This window comes from Lycium ferocissimum, chromosome 6 (genome assembly GCF_029784015.1).
Source record: "Lycium ferocissimum isolate CSIRO_LF1 chromosome 6, AGI_CSIRO_Lferr_CH_V1, whole genome shotgun sequence".
NCBI classification, from domain to species: domain Eukaryota; kingdom Viridiplantae; phylum Streptophyta; class Magnoliopsida; order Solanales; family Solanaceae; genus Lycium; species Lycium ferocissimum.
Window position 1 is genome coordinate 21,828,156 of NC_081347.1, and position 22,055 is coordinate 21,850,210.

Consider the following 22,055-nt stretch of genomic DNA (forward strand, 5'->3'; position numbering starts at 1 on the left):
GATGGAGATTTATATCATCATTTGTGTGTGTGTGTGGTGGGCGGGGGGGGGGGGGGTGTAACTGATAATTTTGTCATAGCTCAGGCGTTCTTATGCCTTTCCCATTTAAAAAGTACGTAGCGATTAAGAAAGACTTTCTTGTTATTTTCTTTTAACCAACTTCTACTAATGATCATCAAGCTTCAAGATTTTCCTGCCTAACCTTCAACAAAATATGGATATCAACTCAGTATAACCGCAAAAGAATAATTAATGACATCGTAATTATTAACATGTAACGTTTTGGAATTAAAAATATGGAAATTTTCCAATTATCTTGCCATGTGCATCGGTTAGCTCGTAAGAAAATTCGTATATATTATATATAAAAGAAGAAGAAAAAAGGAAAACAATATTGGGGATATATACTTACCTCCTTTTAATTTTTTTCCTATGTTTCACAGTTTTATCTGAAAAGAAAATTTATACCAATACTGGCTGTAATTTTCTCGTCCAGAGTTAGATTTTGTTTTTCTTTTTTCTGTTGTGGTATTACAAAGCCGATTGTTGGGTCGATATCTGATAGTTCATCTGATGATGAGGCTGCTACAATTTTTCATGGCTTACCCCTTATGATATGACTATTTTTACTAAATTATATTGTCATTTCATTGCATTAAATGAATAACATTGATGGCTGATGATGACTATAATTTTCTTTTTGGGTTCCCAGTGATGGCCTTTTTATAATCATCCTAACCACTATCTAATATCAATTTATATATATCTTAACATGAAGTAACCACGTGAAACCCAAAGATTGCAAAACACATCTTTTTAGATATTTAATAATAGAAACTGCAATTTATTCATGATATCTTTGTATTTGCAATAATCCAAACGGTTTTCAACCACAACCTTAGATCTTACATTACATCTAAGATTTCATGGAGCCAGTACTCTAAACCTTGAGCAATTTTAGAATTGGTTAGTTGCATTAATTAACTACAAGATACGGACTGGATAAATTGACATTGAATTATCATTTGCTTTATGGACCTTTAAATTATAAATTAGAATCAAAAGTAGTGTCAACGGACATTAATAAATACTTTAAAGATGAAAATAAATTGATCAGATGGTCATGAAAGAGCGTCGATTATTTTCTGCCGTTTCAAATTGGAGTGCGCGTTTGAGCATCGAATTGGATGCGAAAACTTCGATTTGAATTTTCTATTTTTTATTCAAAAAATCACAATCAGTTTCGGATTAATTGGTTTTGCTTTGACCCTATAGTTGAGTTGTTTTTTCTTTTCACAAAAATGAACATCTAAATAAAAATATTCATGTAAACTTACCATGATAATGAGTCATTCCCACCACAATCATCCAATAAACTATTAATGCAACCAACAAAACTATTATCAAAGAAATTCCTGGCAAACGAAGCATTAAGCCTTGAGATATTAAAAGGTCTAAACATAGTTATAAAATGTAAAACCATGTCCAAATAGATCAAATTACAAATAGATATTCAAGTCAATCATTATTATTGAATAATTATAGTTTTATCATTTAAAGTGTCATTGTCACCTAACAGTGGATGAAAATCATGGGAGAAACTGAGAGTTTGTATCTCAAGAGACCAAATACACTAGGTGCACGTGGTTCTTTTTCTTTTTATTTTTTGTGGATATAATTACTCGCTATTATCCAATGAAAGAGAAATAGTTGGGATGTGCATAAACTAGCTCGAAAGCAACAAAAGGAATATGTTGCTCCATCAAGCAGTGATTTTTTTTTCCTTGTCCTCCCAATTGTGGCATGTTAGTAATGAGAATGAAATAGTAGCTAAACAGATAGTAGTAATTCAGTTTGTGTGTCCTCTGTGTAAAGCCAGTTATTGATCATAAATTGTAAAATAGGTAGCGATTAACTGTCAAAGTCACCATATTTCAATGTCAATTAGCTGTTATTATGATGTCACTGCCTAAGAAATTTAGCCATGAAATGGGAAATGTAGATTACGTTTTTTATTTATGTTGAAACAGAAAGCATCAACTAGTAATCGTACGATATGTCTCTAAAATATTTCTATTCCAAAAATGCTGGGCATAACAGTTGGGAAAACAAGATAAGAGAGTTTTATTTTAATATGAAAAGTAACGCACAAGATTTGAGCATTTCTTTTGTTCATATTTTGATAATTGACTACAAAGTGTTGTCATCCCACAAGCATAAACTAGAGGTAATTAAGTGCAGATGTCTCCTTTGTGTTAATAACCATGAGGTCATATTAATTTGAGAAGACCAATCGTGTGTCAAAGCTCTAGTCCTATAAGAGAGAGAGTTCCCTTTTTTTTTCTTTTTCTTTTTTTCCATTGAAATTGTAAAGATGTGATGAAACCAGCAAAGATTTTATTTGACTCCACTTAATTTCTTATGGCTTTCAACCAGAGTTGTTGGGCTATTATTGTAAGTAAAAAAAGGGAACACGTAAAATTTATATGTTCTCAGAAATATACGTTTCACGTGTATCATACGTAATTCGAACTCTTTATTGCCAACATACTGTACCTATACGTGCTTCAGTTTGCTGTCTCCGTTCATTGATTAATGTGCATTATTACACTAAGACAGTAGTATATTCTACCTAACCACCTCTAGCCTAGTATATGTAAGTGTCATTATCTCACATTGTAACATTGTGGAGTAAGAAACCTCATTTGTTTAATGTTGATTTTAGTTTCTTCTTATCTAAATACTCCCGTCCATTTTTACTTGTCTAGTACGTATACTAAACATAGATGTCTATTTTTATTTGTCCGGGTTAGAAAACTTATTTTACCCTTATTATTAATTATTGAGTTGGGAACTTCACGAAATTGTTAGTGGCTGCATAACTTTTAAAGTATGTTTGATTTATTTCAATTATTTAGATGATTCATAATAATTAGTGGTGATAAAGTCAATTTGTCATTTTATTGTTGTTTCTTAAGGGGTGTGCCAAATCAAACATGAATAAGTAAAAATGGTCGGATGGAGTATTATTCTAGCGTTGTTATTGAACTAAATGAAACTTATGCCTTAGTTTTGTCATTATGTTGTTTTGTTCTTCCTAACTTCGAATAAAGAAGACAATGGTAGTCAGGGCCGAGAGGGCCAAGTCACTAAAGCTGGGGCTTTATGCCCCAAAATTTTGGAGGCCCCATTTTCTTCTTTTTTCTCCATACCGTGGTAGCTATCTGTATTGAATTTTCCGATTAGCTCGATTTCGAGACACGCAAGATCAATTAGAGAGGGAAGTGCTCCTTAGCAAGTTATTTTTTTATTATAAGGCTCGAACCCGAGTGCTCTAGTTAAGAGAGGATGAGGCCTAAATTTTACCTATAACAGATTTATAGGTTAATATTTCTTTTAAAAAGTATTGAGCAGAAAAAGAAGGTCTCCCGTTAAAGTTAGCTTTAGGCCACCAATCATATTGAGCCGCCCCGATGGTAGTCTCTATGTTCTCGAAAGATCTAAGTATGTGCAAAAATCTCATACCTCTCACATGTCGAACAGGTAATTATTAGGTCTGAAAATCAGTTAATTAGCAAAGCTTGTTTAACCACCAAGGTATATGAAAATGATGGACCTAACATATTCATCTAGTTGGCTCATGATTCATGCTATTAACCCTATAATTGGGTAAAAATCTCTCCAAAATATTGAATGAAACTGAAAATGAAGTGCTGAGTTAGTTCATTCGTGATGTTGAGTTCTCTATGAAGGAAATATCAATCAAACGTAAAACACACAGTTCTCTCAAGATTCTCCAATATTTGTTTTACTAGTCGTCAATGTAATCACATGTTTATAGAACATAAATTACATTGAAATATTCACAATCTATGATGTACCCGAGTTATAGAGAAGAAGATTGCTTCATGAACAACTCAGGAATCTTCCACAGAAGTTCTTTACCACACAGAAGAGAGTTATTATGTTTTAGGCGTTAGAGGAAAAGAAGCATTATGTTTCTTCAATAGAAATGTTCTTATATTCCTACAATCCCAAAAGGTTACAACTGTTTAAGAAAATTCCTAACAATTGTCTTTTCCTTTATTTATTTAATAATAATATATTACTCATATGTATTTACTTAATATTATGTAACTTTCATACACAACGACTAGACTGTGTGCCTAGTTCATACTTCGAGAGCTTTATTGCTATACATCTTGTAACACTCTGTAAATTCGGATTAGTTGTGATGTATTAAATGAGTATTAATGTGACATTTTAGACATGTGAAGTCCCATCGGGATGAGTTTTGGTGGAAATAGTCATTTTGGAAGTAGCTTATGAGTTAGAGTTGCCATGAGAATTGGCTGTCGTGCACCCAGTATTTCACGTGTCTATGTTGAAGAAGTTCATGGGAGACCTCTCTCTAGTTGTTCCTACAGAGATCACGGGAGTTAAAGATAGTCTGTCTTACGAGGAAATTCCAGTGGCTATCCTTGATCGTCAGGTTCACAAGCTGAGAACTAAGGAGATGGCTTCAGTAAAAGTACTATGGAGAAATCAAATGGTTGACGAGGCTACGTGGGAAGCTGAAGATGACATGAAGTCCAAGTATCCCCATCTCTTCGAAGAGCAAGCGTAAAAATGTTGAAGGTAACTAACCTTTTCATCCAGACCTTAAATTATAATCTCCATGTCTTTCAGTATTCGGTCTGTTCAATAGTCATTCAGTTCAGTAATCATGTATTCATTCAGTTCAGTATGCATGTGTTCTTGTTAATTCAGTGATCACGTGTCTCAGCTAGTCAGTTTCAGGTAGCTTAATTATAGAATAAACTCTGCCGAAGTTTCCATAGAGTCTCACAGTTAGTCACACTTATAGCCCAGAAAATCATTCGAGGACGAATGATCCCAAGGGGAAGATAATATAACACTCCGTAAATTCGAATTAGGTGTGGATATGTTAAATGAGTATTAATGTGACATTTTAGATGTATGAAGTCCCATCAAGATGAGTTTGGGTGGAAATAGTCATTTTGGAATCAAGACGGATAGTGAGGTGCATAAGATTCGATAGAATCGACTAAGTTTTCAATAAGTATGTCTTCCAACATAATTTATTGAAAATCCATTGGGAATTTGAGAAAACTCAAAACATAAAAGTTGTAGCCCTTTGAAATACCTTTCCATCCATATACTGTGGAGCTCAAATAGAGCTCTGTACTAGTAGTTATGCCCATTTTATTGAACGTTATCGACAAGTCAAAAACGCAAAATATTGGCTAAGTATGAAGTAGGTAGGGGAGCTCACCCATCAAGCTCCAGAGCGAGGAAGGAGCTCGCCATAGCCCTCGCTCAGCGAGGTATAGGGTCCAAAAGTGAAAAAAATTTGGCTAAGTCCATTTTGGCTCGGTGAGCTTGCTCAGCGAAGTTCAAAGAGTGGTAGGACCTCGCCATAGAGCTCGCTGAGCGAGGCCCATAGCGAGGTCACCCCTTGCTTTGGAGCTCTCTTGGTGAGCTAGATGGTCGAAATGCCCTGTGCTATAAATTCAACACTTAACTCGAAATTTCATTTATTAGACATTCCAACTTCGTAGAAAGCCCCTCAAGGATGATTTTTCTCTCCTCTCAAACCCCCACATCAAGGTAAGAACACCTCTTCGATTCTTAATCAATCTAGAACTAAAGACATGATTCTTAAACAAAACACAGGATTTCCAAGGTAATTCTTCCCAAGTGACTCAAGATAGGGTTTGGGCGTTCTTCGTCAGTAAAGTAAACTAGTTCGATGGACTTGGAGCGTTCACAGGTATGTATGACTAACTATCTATGTGTGAGAATGTTATTAATCTTCCCCATGCATCGTTCTTCATGATTATTACGAATTGCATCAGGCATAGAGATTTTCCCTAGTTCATGAAAAGTTGTAACTTCTATCCTTTGAGAATATAGTTTCGTAGTTGTTCATGATTATCATTCTGAATATTGTGAACTCAGTACATAATCAATACAGACGTGTGTTTTTTACCCATGAGTCTCCGTCTAGAATACTCAGCATGTTTATAAATAGTTAAAGTTTCAAGTCTCATGATTAGTTCATGATTACATGTCTGAGTGAGTCACTGCTCAGTAAGTCAGTGTTGTACTTATCAACAAGATTTTCAGTTCTTTTATATAGATTGTTTGATGTTGAACACCGGTATTTTGGGCCTAATGCCACAGTTTATGTATATGTATACTTGGGCTTGAGGCCACAGAGTATGATTTCAGATAAACAGGTGATTCCATATCCAGAACAGGAAGTATTCTTATCTTTACTTCTTTTGGTCACTTAAGTTATTGTCACCACCCAAATTACGAGCCGTGCGGGCACCTACCATATTACTACGCAGTAGGTGAACCATTACCAATCAACCCAATATTCAAACAGTTTTGTTAAAAACAAAATACTTAATGATCACAATTCAAAAGTAAATACTCATAATGACTCTGTTATTAATACAAAAAAACTGAAATCCCCTAGATCTAGTCTAGACAGGTACAAGAGCTCCTATTACACAAGGATAAAACACAATAAACGACACAGTCGCTGCCTGGAATGAGATGAGCAAGGCTATAGGAAGATGTCCGGTAATCCACTAAGAGAAACTTCAACTTATAACCTGCAACACATCTACACCCAAAAAGGATGTAGCAAGAGTAGTATCAGTACACCACACGTACTGGTAAGCATCATAGGCCGACTAAGATTAGTTCACGCAACACAATATAAAATTAATAAGATAAATAGACAAGGCCACGTACGCCTCCAATACTCCCAATATAGACAACTACGCGGGTACAAACTCACCTCTCTAACTCCTGACTATTCCGATTCCCTTATTACCACAATAGCACCAGCTACCCGACTAGACAAAGTGTAGTCCTATTTCGTATTTCCCTTAGAACCAAATAATTAAGTCTTATCCCCTCAATTACACTATCGTCTACTTCTTGATTATTAGCCTTAGAGCTTTCTATCCGGTTCACTCGCTAAGATATGATGCATCCACGGAACATACTTATCACACTTCCACCAAAAACTGGAACTCTCTAAATCTATCAGACTAAATGCAGAACTCCGAAACTTAATAATTCCTTCTTACGCCAACACCTTTATGAATGATCAGAACCCCTCAGATGGTACAACACAATTACAGGAGATGCACAATGCAAATGTGATAGAATGACATCATGTAGAATGACATCATGTAAATATGAGGATATGAAGGTATGAAATGCAATGCGGTGTAATGACCAAACACACACTGTACCTCCATGCTAACTGGTGTCATTGCCCAGTAGTCATGACCTGCAGGGGACCCATGGTGTCCATGTACCCTCGTTCCGGAATCACTCCTCGGACCCGAGCCTCACTCAAGGCCACATCCTCACCCCTGGTCAAATGCGCCTTTTCATGTATGTAAATGTACTTATCTTCGCATCACTTCCAATGATTGCTAATCAAGTAGTACCTCATATTCAACCTAACTAGGCCATAAACATCGGATAACACAACAGATGCTTACTCAGACTTTCCACTCCATGCCTTGTTCCATAATCACACGCAAATATATGGAATGATGCTAATGAATGAATCAATGTCATAAAATATGACCTTGACGAGCGTACACTATTATGCCTTCACTTCAACTCACCCAATGCAACCCTTTTTATTGACAAGAATTGACAGCCGTATGAATATTGCAATTAACTCAACAATTCAATGCGAAAATTAAATGTATCGTGGAATAATTATGCTAACCTACGAGGTAACCTTCCTCAATAGCGACAAGTGATCTCTCCCAAATCCATAATACGCAGACATTAACAAAACTTAGAACTTAGTATCCATTTATACACTCGTTGTTATCCTAATTACTATATATGTACAACTTCTATTAAATAATGAGTATATCCATCCAAACTCCGTGTCCGAAGACTTAATCATACCTTCTCCCGTCAATTCTATACGTATATGTGGCTCACTAATCAAAGTCTAACTTAAGTAAACCGTAACCTATCCCGATGACGAATAACTATTCGAACTTCCAAGAAGTATCCACCCTTCTAGCCTTTATTCGAAATCCGTGAAAGATGATAGTTGAAGGGAAATATATAGAGAATGTTGGAGAAGCCTCTTTTTCTTGGTGTCAAGGGGTTTTCTTCATGTAAAACCTAATAGCAGCCTTGGAGGGTCTTTTGATAAAAAAAAAAAAGGTGAAATATAAAACTATGGAAAAACGCACATTCTGGTCCGTGACGTCCGCTGCGGTGGAAGTCAGGCTCGCTACAGCGGTACTGCTGCGGCGGACTAACTTCTGCTCGGGCCCACAATTTTTAACTCTTTTCAAAATTAATTTTTCCCACTATTAATCATTTAAACACCTCATAGAGCTTATATTCTAAGGTCGTAGGCCTAGATTGGGTACGGGTTTGCGAAGTATTAAATAACAACCGGGCAAGTCGTTACAATTATCAGTTTCAGTTTCAATTTCAGTTTTAGTAATTATAATTCCTTCCTTCAGTTGCTTTACATACCAGTGCAATTCAAATGTACAGACATCCCTTTTACCCAGGGCCTGCATCTTGCGATGTAGGTAACAATTTATGGGACGATGAATATGCTCTCTAGGATTTCCAGTATTTGCTTATTCGTGAGCCCCAGTGTTTCTATAATGACCCGCTAGGTCGTTATGGGGGGGGGGGGGTGACTTAGAAAACTAGATCTCCGTTGGAAATTCCGAGGCTACGAGTGAGTCTGTAGCATATTTTTTATGTATATGTGCATATTTTGTTTGCATCTGTAGGGCCTCAGATTAGTGTTGGGATTTTTGGGTGAAAAACTAGTGGAAAAAATGAGCTACTAGTCAAAATGGATAGCTGCAGCCAGTGAGGACCGTTGTAGCGGGTCTGTCATAGCGGTACCAGGCTTGCCGCCGCGGGGAGCCAGGGATTAGTGAGGTCCGCCATAACGGGGGAGGGGTGGGGTGGTTCCCGCTACAACGAGATCGCTGCAGTGGTCGACGCGAGGCAGAATCTGTGTTTTATATTCTTTATTCGGGACCCATTCCCCATACAACTCCAAAACAGTTTCCAAGAACTCCCGTGACAAAATTCTAAGGCTAGGTCTAAAACACTCTTGAGAGGTAAGTCTTAACCCTTTATCTTGTTCATTCCATCATAGTGTTAGGTTCCATGATTAGCTAAAGGGTCTCTAATGGTGAATGAAAGGATAGAACCATAGAAACAACAAATCCTCGAATAAATGAATGGGTTACTGATTTTGTAGCTGTTTAATCATCTAGGAGCATAGATTATCACTTCCTAGGATGAGAATTTGATTATTACATGATGGGAATGATGTATTGAGACTTAGGGTTTCATTAAGATTGTAACTTTAGCATAAAAACTGCTTGTAAAAGGGTTGAAACGATTAGAAAACCCACGAACGGATAGAATATGATTATTGGGATCAATACTAGTGTCACGACCCTAATTACCGATCGTGCGGGCACCTACCTTATTATCACTAGTAGGCAAACCCTTACCCGTTAACCCATTAATCATTAGCTAATTTCAATTTCTTTAATCATTTATTAACAGTCAATAGATGTTGAATTAATGCATAAATAAAACAAGTTATAATTAATAGATAAAATAAGTGCAGAAGCCTAACTATTACACCCCCAAAATCTGAAAGTCATCGTACAAGGACTCTAACCAACAATGTCTAAAGAATGAAGTATATCTCAAATATAACAAATAATGTCTGGAATGAAAGTAGACATCTGGAAAGAGAGATCTTCAGGTGGCATGGCATGGATAGAAGCTCACTCTCGGATCTGATTGAGCAAACTAGCTTCAAGCTAGAGATGTAATCTGGATGAAATCTTTAGAACACAATTTGCACTCAAAAAGGGTGCAGCAAGGTAGTATCAGTACAAACACTATATACTGGTAAGCATCATAGGCCGACTAAGATTAGTTCACGCATATAAGTATAAAATCAGCAAGATAAACAAATAGGCACTTAACACTCAAATCCAAGTCACAGAATATCCTATAACAGAGTCACAACCTAAGATGAAGCTTCTAAACCACAAGTCTGCCTAGTCTCTATAATCTCACCTGATAAGCTTAAGTCCAAGTTCCGCCCCTAGGTAGAGTCACTAATCCACAATTTAACTCAGTCAATGGTTATCATTATATCACAATAGGCATTCAATATCCATACCAAAATTAGAAACAAACGATCATATAATAATGCAGAATAAAATGTGATGATGTACAATGCAAAATGTGATGATGTGCAATGCAATGCAATGCCATGCATTGGCCAATCACTCGAACTGTACACACATGCTAACTGATTGCATTTGCTCAGTAGTCATGACCTGCAGGGGACCCATGGTGTCCATGTAACACTCATTTCAGATTCAGTCCTCGAACCCGAGCATAAACCTCTACTCTGGAATGAACCTCGGACGCGGGCCATATCAATGTACCTCTCATTTTCGAAACGAACCTCGAACCACAAGCTCACAACTAGGCCACATCCTCACCCCGGGTAAAATGTACCTTTTCATATGTACAGTAACACTGTCGTATCACTCTCAATGATCAATTCATCAAGTACCATGTATGAAATAGTATCACAAGTTCAACAAGAAGATTATATTAACTTCTTCACTAATTCCACATCATAATGTATGTCTCAACGTATTCCAGTTCATTAGTATGTATGGACTATGAACAATTAGCAATATCAATGTCAAACACAAGGCATCATGCCACAAGTCTCCCGAACCATTTCCATCATGTATGAGTATATGAATGCATAAATGAGTGTAAACATGGTAAATCAATGCAACCAATAAAGAAACAGTGAAGGTACAAGTCACAAAGCCACAAGTCATATCAAGACTTGGATCAACTTAACCATGAAATGAATCATACAAATCGTCTCAACCAACATAAGAGTCTATGTCCCTCTTTACTTCCTCATATAGCAGGTACGCCTCACAACTAAGTCTCGTATCACCAAGATGTTACATTTTTCTATATATTATCATCAACATTAATTCATACATCAAGTTTTCATCTACGTACTGTCATAAGTGTATATCACAATTCAAGTCTAAACTCATTGTCCTTCCTTTCTCCGATGATAAGTGTCACAATAAGAGAGAACTGGGTGCAACCGCATTACAACACAACAATTCAGGTAACAAGTATAATCACAATAACAGAGCAACAAGCCACCATAAACAACAATCAACCTAATAGAAATCCATCCCGAATCACCACAATATGCATACAACTACACCTCTTATTTCAGTATATAACGTAATGGCGATGAGCCCACAAAATCAGAAGTCATACCAACCTTGCTAATATCCGACCAAAACACTATGTCTGTAGACCTAATCATGCTTTATCCCATTAATTCTACACAATACATACGTTTCGCTAATCAAAGTCTAACTAAAGTAATTCATAACCTACCTCGAATGCAGAATAGGAGCCACGAACTACTCCGCACCAGCCTTCTATTTTCGAAGCGCCTCAGAATGGGCAAAGTCTAATAATATGATGCTAAGTAAGCAACAAACCAAGTATTTGAACAAGGTCTATCGGCCTCACATCACCATGACACATCGCCTCGCCGCCGAGCCTCGAGCGGCTCCTGCTTGGCGGCAAGAATCGAATGGCCTCCTCACGTTCTCGGCTCGAGGCATCCGGTGGAGGAACCGAGGGTACCCGGAGTGCGGAGCTGTGGCTCCTCTATGCTCTTCTGGAGTGGGCAGAGTGTGAGAGGACCGAGTTGGAACCTCATTTTGGGACTCACCCTCTTTTACATCTGTAGGCGGTACACGCTCATTCCTCCTACCTGCCGCTGACTTGCCCTTCTGGGCCACTGTAGCTTTCCTCTTCACAAGCATCGCTGAAATCATAACACACGATTAGGAAAAAGGGAATCTTGATAACATGGCTCTATCGCACGATCTAAGATGAGAAGGAACAGTCATTTATTCCTAAATGCCCCACAACCTCCTGTTTATAAGTGTAGTACGCTTCAGACCCATAAACAACACTCTACTGGACACGGCTCACAGACATACCCTAGGACGAACTGCTCTGATACCACTTTTGTCACGACCCAATCAGAGGGCCATGACGGGCACCCGGAGCTAACCTACCGAGCACCTCTCGGCATACTTCTCATAATCATATCAAGGTGGGCCATATGGCTAACTTATAGTTATCACAAACTGAAGAGTCATAAGTTCATTAAATATATGCACATCTATATAAACATCATCAACTATGCCCATATGTACAAGCCGACAAGGCTGCCAAAAATGATATACAAAATATGAACCGATGAGGCTACAGAGCATCTAACTATATACATCCGTCTACGAGCCTCTACACGAAAGGCATAGAATCATAGGGACAGGATAGGACCCCACCATGCCTGCATGTACATAAAAGAATAGTACTGGCTAAACTATAGCTCTAGAACAAATGGAGCGCTCCTGTGCGAACATTGATGAAGCAACCTAGGAGTCTGGTCCGTCTCCCTGCCTACCTGCGGGCATGAACGCAGTATCCATAAATAAAAAATACGTCAGTATGAATAATGTACTGAGTATGTAAGGCATGAATAACAACATAAAAAAAGTATGAATGAAGCATGAGATAGGAGAAATAACTTGTACATCTGATTGCCTCTTAAGGTGATATCATTCATGCTTAGCTTTTTTTTTTTATAAAAATATTTTTCATACATATATAATATCGTGTGTAGGTTCACAACAAATGAATCATGCCTTAAGAAAGAAAAGGTTAGCCTTAACATACCTTTTAGCCTTCTTAACTACTTAACGATCTCCTACCATGCTCGCAAATCTACATTCAAGAGGATTCATACTAAGGTCAAGTCTTGGAAACACTCCTAAGTTCAAACTAGAGTAACTAATGAGCTAATGAAATTTGGGCAGCACTTCCCCTATTCCATCTACTTCCACCAAATTCCAAATCAACTCCCAACAACAATAACAACATCTACAATACCAACAACAATGTCAACAATTCCATATTTAAGAAATTATATACAATTTACACCTAAAACAATCCATAACTTCCTTCCAAATTTCACTCATAATTAACAACTACAACACAATGTCTCATAACTTTTCCTACCACAATTTCCTTCACCTTTATGACTTACTAACCTCCAAATCAACTCAATATAAGAAATAAAGAGAGGACATACCTTAATCTTGAAGAACCCTAACTCACCCACCTTGTTCCAAACCAAAACCACCATAAAATTTAACTAAGAGCAAGGATAATCATCATCCATGAACTAACTTAGGGTTCCAAAGCTTGATTTCCACTTGAAATTTGCTTAGGAGGTGTATGGATGAGTAGGAGGTGGAGAGACCTTGAATAGTCTCGAGGATTCTGTTTTTGGGTGAAAATAAATGACCCAAGTGATGGCCCTTTTTCTTTATAGGAGAGAGAAAAACTTCCACCGCCTGCAATTCGACGGCAAGGTCAACGGTCCGTCGACTCGCAACCGTCGAATGGCGGCAGCCTCTGATTCTCAGATAGTTGTTTGACTGTGCAGGTTGACGGTCCATCGTGGTTCATCGACTTGCAGCCGTCGAGTTGCTCAACTGCTATACTTAGTTTTTCTGGTTCATTTTGGGTCTAAATTTCCCGATACTTGTTGCGCATAACTTAAACTCCCACATATGTAGAATAATCATGTGGAATCTCTTATAACCTTGACAACAACCTCACTTACTAACTTCACGTCGGCTATCATACGGCGAAACTCAGCATATAAAATACGGCGTATAACAATGTAGGTATAAATATGGTTGAGCAATATCAGTCCATGTTCGATCAATATACCTCCACATGTAGTTATAACAAGGTCTATCAGAAAAAGGCTCTCTACCTCCCAATGTAGGGGTAAGGTCTGTGTACGCTCTACCTTTCCCAGACCCCACTTGTGAGATTTCACCGGTATGTTGTTGTTGTGTGGATACAGTTATAACAAGGTAGCTCACCAATGACATATGCAATCACAACACGATTCTATTTCTCTATTTATTTATCCACTTCAGTCTTATCATGTTGTACTAGAGCTTTTCCATTTACCAAATTAGGAGGAAAATAATAAAGAGACATACCATTTGTTTTCAATCGACTTTTCTTAAACAAATCTACCCAATGAACTTCAACTAGCTTGTCCACTCTAGTCTCATTCTTCACACTTACTAGTACTGGCTATGGCTGCTATACAATTCTTGAAGGCTCTTGCTCAGGTATAGGGATATGGACTTATAACAGTTCCATTTTTTTCTCCATTGTTTCCCAAAGTTAGACTAGGGTTCACCCATATAGACTCCTTGGTCCCCTGATGTACGCTCAACTGGCCTTGTTCTACTAATTTGGACGACCCTATAATTTGGCACTGTTCTATTGAAGTTGAACTTCGGGTTTTGGAACTTTTCTACACATCATTGTCCTTCCCTTTCCCTTTGATATTTCCACTCGCTGCCTGCACATTTATACCACTTCTAATACCACTAGTTCACAAAAATTGATTCTTGGGAGTGGTGGTTGCCGTCATTAGCACCACCACCTAGTTGCTCCAGAGTACACTTGTTTCTTTGCTACCACTTGTAAAACTTCCACGTCGCTCAATAGGTTGCTTTTGAGGGCAGCCCCAAGCTCCTCACCCTTTTCTTATGATTACTGACATAACAACACATGGAAAACTATCCCACACTGAGAGCATGAGAAGAGAGTACTAATGAATTTTCTAATTATGTCCATTTTAAAGTTGGAAATTATTGTTGGTGCTGATGTACCGTGGGACTGGAACAAGGACAACAGGTGCGAAAAATGGGTCGCAGGTGCAAAAATCGCTGATATAAAATTTCAGACTGTGTTTTGTTTGGTATTTTTAACATATTTGGAGTTATAGAGCTCGAATTTGATTCGCAGAGTTCTTCTCATTTCAACGCGGGGGTCAGAATATAACCTTTTGGGATTTACACTTAATTACACTCATTTATTTGTAAATTAATTCGTGTCTTGGTTGGGGATTTGGCGGTTTTAGCCCTAAAACCTAAGAGATTGGAATTTATGAATTTGAAGGCCGATTCGAAGTCATTTTGGATTGAAATTCGATATATGAGATCCTTGGGGTATGAGTAACTCCATTTGGAAATAAATTTCCAAATTTGACCCCGACGACATGGGGTTGACTTTTTAGTATGATTCTTTTGTATAATAATATGGATATTGATAAACTCGTATACTCATGTAGATCTCATATTTGAACATAATGGGAGCATTCAGAGGCACTAAGGAAAGGGAAGGTCATTTCGTTTGTTTCGGTACTTCGGATCAAGGCCACTTAAGACTTTTTAGACTCTAATTGGAGGGTGTTTTTTTATAATTAAATGATAGCAAGTGTAAGAGTCAATGGGATCCCACATTCGTACGGTGATGAACACGTATGAAGGTACTGATGCCATGTTATGGGTACTTAGTCAATTATGTTATGACTTATGTGACTATTTTGATGATATCGTCAAATTTTGAAGCATGCTTTAATTGAAATGAAAGATGAATGAATTTCATGATAATTGATCACATGTTTATATATCACTCCGGATATCTCGTAATCTTTATATAAATAAGCTTCTTAAATGCGTTTTTTGTACAATGTATATGCCCCGTGCGTGTATTTGGCATTCATGCTTTTATATGGCATTAAGTCTTACATTTTGTAATGATTCTTAAGGTTATGGCCTGACGATCCAATTGAGATGATTGATTGGCATTCATACTTCTATATGGACATTCATACATAAAGAATATGATGTAACGAATTTACACGATGGGAGATATGATATGATGAATTTTGCCATGTTGGACTTCATATACAATTAAATGTATAAAGGGTGACATGTTTAGCTAATGGTATTTTTATTTGATGTTGATATGTCATATATGGGAATGTAATTGAGTATGCATTGAGAAAGATCAGGAGATGAGCACGTCGAGACCATATGTACTGAGATTAAATTAGTGGTTATGAGTTTGATACGTTGAGACAGTCTGTACTGGCACGTAGAGATCATCCCTGCGGCGCATGGACAGCATGATTGTCCCCAATGGATCACGCGCCCTACTCCCCTGGAGTGTGTGCGCTCAAGGTTATGAGTAGATGTGATTGATGCATTGCATTGTATTCCCATATTATCGTGTTGAATCTTGTTTGAACATCATACCATACCTTGAGATGATCTTGTGTATATTTTCTCTTATATGTCAATTAAGATTTTACTATTTCAGTCGAGTTTTCCTATAATTGGTCATTTATTACTTTTCTGACGAGGCTTAAAATTATGGAAGTGTGGACAGTAAGTATTTCATGAACCAAACCTCGTCACTATTTCAATTAGGGTCGGTCAACAATATAACTTAGTACATATTGATCCCCATACTCATGATACACTTGTGCACTTTTACTATGCAGATTTAGATCCGTGTGTGATCCAATGGGGCATGCGGAACCGCTTGATCTCAGGAGTTTCTTGCTGGAGATTTTGGGGTGACCTGCCTTGCTAATCCGCAATACCTGACTCCATTCTATCTTTACTTTCATTATTTCTTTACTATTCCAAGACAGTTGTATTGAAATATTTTCAGACTTTGTATATACGTCTTAAAGGCTCTTGTACCTATGCCAGTTAATTTTGAGGGTGTACTTGCTATTTTATGAAGTTTATGAGTATGAGCAACATTTATGACTTATTTGACGTCTTCACTCTACCTTCCGCTTACTAATTGAATAAAGGATTTAAAATTTGTTTATTGTTCGCCTACCGGATTAGGTGTAGGTGTGTAACGATCCGGTCGGTCGTTTTGAGAACTGATGCTTTGTTTTACATGTTGTCTATTCCAGAAGCTCTATAATAAATATTTTGACCTGCTTACAAAATTTGAAGTCAAACGGATGTCATTTGGTTCACTTTAGGAAAAAGTTTCATTTTTTAAAATCCCGATAATTAATTATTTGGATTAATTGATTGTTTGTGGAAAACGTGCTCTGATTGGCAATATGAAGATTCCGCTAGATTTGTAATATTATTGGTGACCTGTAGAAATTGAAAGAGCTAATTTTAGAGTTCGTTTGGTTGGCTTTTGACAAATAAGTCAGTTTTAGTATTTAATATGCCTATTTATGGTGAAAAGATGGTCAAGGAAAGAAATAAGACCTGGATTGTAAATTTGTCAGTTCCATTAGCTTCTTATTAATGTTTATGACTTGCGAGGATGGGTGGCGCGATTTCCGACGCTTTCAGATGTGTTTCAGTAAGGCAAAGGATATTTTGAAAATCCTTAAGTTAAGAAATGAAGAAGTTTGACCAAAGTCAACACCAGGGTTAAATGAGTCTTTTTCGAAGTTTCATCGATTCTATTAGGTCCGAAATGTGATTTATGACTTAGTCCAGTCATTAGTTCATTTCCCGAGAGGTTCGGGTGTGACCACGATCAAGATCAGGTCAATATGGTCTCGTTTAGATGTTTTGAGAGTTGGAGTAGGTTTGTATGATGAGTTTGGACTTTCCACAAATGTTGGTTAGATTCCGATGAGTTTCGAATAGGTTTGGGCTGTATGGTGTTTATTTTTGGTTTCGATGTCATTTTGAGCAAAAAGAGTATCATATTTAGCAAACGACCTTTGATTTGTGTTTCGATTGAACAGTTAGAGCCGTATCGTAATTTCGGTACTATAGCAATAAGAATCATCGCGTTTCGCCATCGTATGAGGGAGATATGACCATTTTACTAAAAGAATGCACTACTGGTGTAAAAAAAAAAAGATTGGCCTTCGCGATCGCGACCCTTGCCATCATGATTGCGATGAAGGAAAATGCCGTGATAGTGTATAAATCGAGTAGTCTGGAATATTTAGTATTTTGAGCATATTTTGAGTTCTAGAGCTCCCTTTGAGGCGATTTTAACGGTGTTGTTCTCGTCTTAACAAGGGGTTAAGTATCTAACCTTTATTTTGGTGTTTTCCCATGATTATTTTTGTTAATTATCATTTATATCCGTGTTTGGATTGTAGAAATTAGGGTTTTGAACCAAAAAGTTGTAAAGTGGTAAATCATGAATTTGAGGATCAAGATGATGGCTTTTTCAATAGGTTTTCTGGATTTAGACTAATTAAGCTATGGGTAAACCAATTTTGCAATAAAATTCAAGTTTTGCCCTTGGGGGCTCAGGGTTAACTTTTTGGGTTTTGTTTTTATGTTCCAAATTAAAGTATAGTAATATGGGTACCATTGGACTCGTTTAAACTTATAGAGTACTATTTTGACTATATTAAACATGATTTTTCAATGAAATTACAGTTTTGACATTCGAGGCTCGCAATTGACTTTTAGGGTAACATTTTTGGACCCGAATTATTATCACAGCAATATGGGTATCTACGGACTTGTGTACTTACGTAGATTACATACTTGAATAATTTAAGATCATTAGGAGGCTTTGAAGAAGGACAAGGATGTGTGGTGATTGCTTGAGCTTGGGACTTCAAATCAAGCAAATTGAGACCTTTTTTACTCTAATTAAAGCGTCGTGGTTGATTAAAATTGTACTAATGAGAAAATATAGTAGGGTAACTAAAAGGGGGACCCGATGCTTGTGAGGTGACAAGCATTTGTATCGGATACCGACGCCGATTGATGAGTATTTGCGTAATTTCAATTGTATAGTCCAGCCTGAATGCCATGCTTTGGGCATTAGTTAATAACATAGATTGATTTATGTCTGTGATTGGGATATGAAGTCCTTTATTTGAGTATTTATTGCATAGCTTAGTTTCTTCTGGCTGTGCATGTCATATTCATGCTTTATATAGTATCTCATATGCATTTGAGGATACATGTGTAAAGTCCGATGGGAAATGGTTCCGGACTGAGTGATGCTGATGATATGAGCCAGATTGGCTAGATAATAGGTAATGTGAGCCTAAGGGTTGAGTATTGTGATTTGGAGCTTACGGGCCAACTATTCTGAGTGGAAGCCTAAAATTGCTAAGACCTGATGTGATCTGGGAGATCTAAAAATTCCAGGTTGGTATATGGACCTCGCGAGTCCCCATGGGTAACGATTCTTTAATGTTTGAACATGTGTGTATCGAAAATGGAAAAGGCCTTGCATTGCATAGAATTTTCATATCATGATATCTCATTGGTTCCTTGTTGTATGACTTACTTGAATTGTTGTTTGTTGCCTCTAAATGCTCATTTGGATATTTGAAAGACTTGAGGATATAGAAGCTTTTACCTAGGCTTGTAACTTGAGATTATTGTGGACTAACAGCGGTTAAGTGTGGAAGTAGTATTCGAAGACCAACCTTCGTTTCCGTTTTAGTTTAGGATCAATCGACGATGCTGCTGAGTGCACGTTGATTTCCCATACTCACTCTACACTTGCTGCATATTTTTTGGTGTATAGAGTCTGTCCCTAGCACTTATGTGGTGAAGGCTTCATCGATCGTTGAGGAGTCTGTCTTGGAGGATTCGAGGTGAGCTGCTAGCTGATCCGTGGCACCGAGTTCTTCTACTTCTTCTTCTTCTTCATTTACTTATTCCTGTCTCCTCTTTTCAAACAGTGTATTAACTATTATCTCAGACTTGTGTCAGTTTCTTAGTGGTTCTTGTAATAGTGACACCAGGTTTTGCGTGGTTGTACTTATTCCGCATATTTATGATTATGAGACTTAGTTTATGACTCTTAAATGACTTTATTTAATTCTTTCCGTATAATATACTTGTTAAAATTGGCTTAATCGGTTGTGGATGGTTCGCCTACCGAGTGAGTGTAGGTGCCTTCACGGCTTTGGGATTTGGGCCGTGACAAATTGCTATCAGAGTTTTAGGTTCACCGGTCTCACAAGTATAAGAGAATTTTCTAGTAGAGTCTTGCTGATCGGTACGGAGATGCCTGTACTTATCTTCAGAGGCTATGAGACACTTAGAAAATTTCATTCTTTCATTCCTTATCATGTGTATGTTATTCGGCTAAGGTCTAAACTCCATTGTTACAATCTCTCATTGATGGTGAGGTCAAGTTCTCGGGTTCGCACACGACTAACTGTATGCGACATCGCGCGGTCTGGTGTGAGATTTGTCACTGTGATAAGGATGCGAGATCAAGATTGTAGATATGACTTTAAGATTCAATTGAGTTGGGTTGTGATTCAGATTCTCTAGTTCGGTGATACCCCTAGAAAGTGGGAGTGACGGTGCAAATGACTACATGATAGCCACGTTTTAGTAGTTAGTTGTGCGGAAGCTGAGGAAGTGCATTACGTATAGCAAATGATCAGAAAAGATTTTACGATTCTAAATGGTATGGTTAGCGAATTAACTAGGTGATAAGTATTGTGTTTTTAAAGAATACACTTGAGAGGTTTAGGCATAACATAAAGAGCCCTTGAGATGCAATGAGATAAGACATGTACAAATATTCTGGAAACAAAGGAAAAATTAGATGAATTAGTTGATCGGGCAAGAAAAATCTTGATGAGGCTATGAAGAGAAGTTTGGAAAGTATATATGCATGAAAGATGACCTTTGGTGATAAGGTATAAGGAAGTAGGGCTTCATATTGGGGCACGTGTAAAGAGTCTTTAGTTGCTCGACAGAACAACGGTGTAATGAAGGGAATTCAAATGAATCAACCTAAGTTATAGGACGAGCAAAACGTTATTATGGATGATTGAATCTTGTGGGAATATCGGAAGTTGGTTTTTTGTAAAGGTCGTGTTTGCAGGTTCACTTGATATATCCGGGTAGGCGGATAATAAAGAGTCATTTTGAGCTATGAGCTTGTTGATTTTGTGAGACTACTCTGTTTATGAAGTGAATGCTAAAGGAACATGAATTGATCGGTAAGTTTGACTACGTTGTAGACTTCTAAGGGAAATAGCGATCAACTAATAGAAATGACTCTAGCAATGTATGGGTGTGATAATTTAATTACTTAAAGAGTTAGTTGTTACACCTAATTTGGAGAAGAAATACGGGTATTGTATATGTGATGCGTTTAGATTAAAGAGATGATTAGTTTTAAGGTTCAAGTGAGGAAAGGAAAACTTTCAGACTCACAAGATTGTGTTTTACTACTACCTCCATGATTGACTTAGCTGTTGCAAAAGATGTATGATATGTCGATCCACCCCACGAGTGGGTTTGAGTCATGTTTGATTGATAATAATAAAAGTAATTTTTTAATGGAATATGGAAGTTGAAGAATTAAGATAAAGGCATCTTATTATCGGGTTATAGTGACATTATATTATATCATTCAAATAGGTGTAGAAGTGATATTTATGAATGAGGAAGGAAGTTTATGGGCAGTTTGACTTAGTGGTATATGGCAAATGCTATTGGGACTTTGCGATTGAATATTGATGAGAAGGTAACTTGTGCAGTGCCAAGATGGGTAATTTCATGGCATCCTTGAATGGACGAGCTAGAGTTGATTGATAAGAAGAAATCTCTACAATTGAAAGTTGAAGTTATAATTTCGAGGTAAGACTTTGTCCGTGGTAGTAGACGGTGTTGAAGTGTTGATGGTTAGATAGTATAGCTGAGTGTTTCAAATATGAATGACTTAACAGTATTTGTGCATGGTAAGGCACATGGATTGTAAGATTTGATACTTTTTGATTTGTTAAAGGCGTGATAAGGTGTTGCACTCAGAGATTTTATGATCGTGGCGAGGCCATAGGCCTTATGTTGGAGTGTTCGAGGTTATGAACGAGTTTAAAGAAAGTACAAGGAGGAGAATTCGATTTAATTAGATTTCATGAAGTTTATCGTATTTGGGTGATGAGTGCGAGTTGACAAACATGTAGATTTAAAGTCATAAGGTATGGTTCATCGATGCTCGGTTGACAACTTGGGCAAATT